At 35.0% G+C, this 2176-nt stretch overlaps 1 pseudogene; it reads right to left on the bottom strand.

The window, feature by feature from the left end:
- Positions 1 to 1052: 1052 nt before the first annotated feature.
- Positions 1053 to 1851, bottom strand: LOC103000296 (40S ribosomal protein S3a-like; annotated as a pseudogene).
- Between the last annotated feature and the right edge of the window lie 325 nt (positions 1852 to 2176).

The raw sequence follows: 2176 nt of genomic DNA on the forward strand, positions 1-2176 counted from the left end.
ACATTCATAAATGGATATATTGTAATTTTTGGTTTGCTCATCTGTCTTCTCCCCTGTGCTAGAGGTTTCTTGAAAGGTTTATGCCTCTTTCATCTTTGTGTCGCCAAACCTGACACAGTGCCACACATAGATAATTTTTAACATTTCTTTGTTGGATGAAGAAATGAAGAAATGTGAATGTGGTAGTGACATACACCCTTAACACATAACCTCTTAAATTAACCCATCTCCTGCTTATGCCAATGTTTGTTAGGCTAGCTTTCTGTCAGTCTCTAGAACAGCCCTGTCCAATAGAAATATAATGTGAGCCACAAAAGTGAAGCACAGTTATAATTTAAAATTTTCAAGTTCACACACTATGAAGAAACAAGTGAAATTAATTTACTAATATTTTATTTAACCAAATGTATAAAAATATTATCATTTCAACATATAATCACTATAAAAATTATTAATGAGATATTTTAGTTTCTCTTTGTTTTGTACTCTCTGAAATCTGGTGTGCATTTTACACTTACATCACATCTCAATTCACACTAGGCATATTTATTTTTAATTTTTATTGAAATATAGTTGATTTACAATGTTGTATTAGTTTCAGGTGTACAGCAAGGTGATTCAGTGTTTTATATATATATGTACATTGTTTTATATATATGAATATAAAATATATATATTCTCTCTCTATATTTATATATATATTCCTTTTTAGATTCTTTTCCATTATGGGTTATTGCAAGATATTGAGTATAGTTCCCTATGTTATACAGTGGGTCCTTGTTGGTTATCTATTATATATATAGTAGTGTGTATATGTTAATCTCAAAGTCTTAATTTATCCCTCCTCCCCTGCCACTGGCTTTCCCCTTTGGTAACCATAAGTTTGTTTTCTATCAGACTAGACACATTTCAATTGCTAAAGAGGCACGTGTAGTAGTGACTACCATATTAGACAGAGCAGTTTTAGATTCTAGAACATACCTAGTTCTTTCCCTTTTTTAAAAAAAATCACAAATAAGCTCTTTTATTTGTCACCATTAAAAGTCTGAATTTTAAACAGATTCTTGGACTGGTGACTCATATCCATCAGCTCATTCGACCTTAACACCTGTCTCATCTCCAGTAGCTTTTCCAAGAACTATTACCTTCACCATGAAGCTCCAGAGTTTTCCCAATTCAAATTTGGGTTTCTTCAGCATTTTTACTTTTCTAACAAAGAATCATGGAGCAGATAAATATATTGACAAGCTTTTTCTATGCCTTTTCCAGTGCTGTCTGGAATCAATTTATTGACTACCTCTTTCAAGACATTTATTTGTCTGCTCCTCTTGGGTCATGATTTCCATCATTTTCTTCCAGATTAGGAGGACCTGTTGGTGCTGGGCATAAGAGGTCTTCTGAATCTGATTGTTGCATTGTTTTAGTAAAATGCACACAGAATAGATGAAGCAAATAACCATGGGTAGTCTTCATATCAACATGAGCTTCAATCATGGTCTGCCACATTTTGACCATGGAGCACATTTTGTCACAGGTAAGACCCATGCAATGGAAATTAGTTAGGCAGTTTTTGCCCTGAACATCCTCAATAATTAGCTTGAATTTTCAAAATGCAACTTCATCATTCTGCAGATCAGCAAGGCTTACTTCAAAAACATGACCCTTGAGGTCATCAGATGCAATTTTGGTTCCTTGAATTCTCGTGATTACTGTTTTCCCAATATTTCTTATATTGAACATAGCTGGTGCTTTCACATCATACCAATCTTTCTTAGAAAATGGGTCAACCACTTTCTTCTTGCCCCCCTCTTGGCCACCTTTTGTAAGGTGCTTGTTCTGGCCGACCGCCATAGTGCTGCACAGTGTTCTCTCCCTTCTGATGGCCTCTATACCTGGAGGGTCCTCTGCTTGGATTACTCTTCCTCTAGCTCTTTTAAAAATATATACTATTGGATAAATCATTCATAAAAGATTATTCACACATATAATGTGAAAACAATATGTAAATATTCACATATATATAATGTATATTCATAGTATAGAAATTAACACAATGCAAGTTTATTTCTTGAACATTCAAAGTCTAATGAAGAACACACGGCCTGCCTCAGGCTGGTGCAACGTCACTCCGGCCTCTGACACCGCAGGCTCGCCCCGCATTCCGTACCCTTCTCTC

Source organism: Balaenoptera acutorostrata, chromosome 1, assembly GCF_949987535.1.
Source record: "Balaenoptera acutorostrata chromosome 1, mBalAcu1.1, whole genome shotgun sequence".
In the NCBI taxonomy this organism is placed as follows: domain Eukaryota; kingdom Metazoa; phylum Chordata; class Mammalia; order Artiodactyla; family Balaenopteridae; genus Balaenoptera; species Balaenoptera acutorostrata.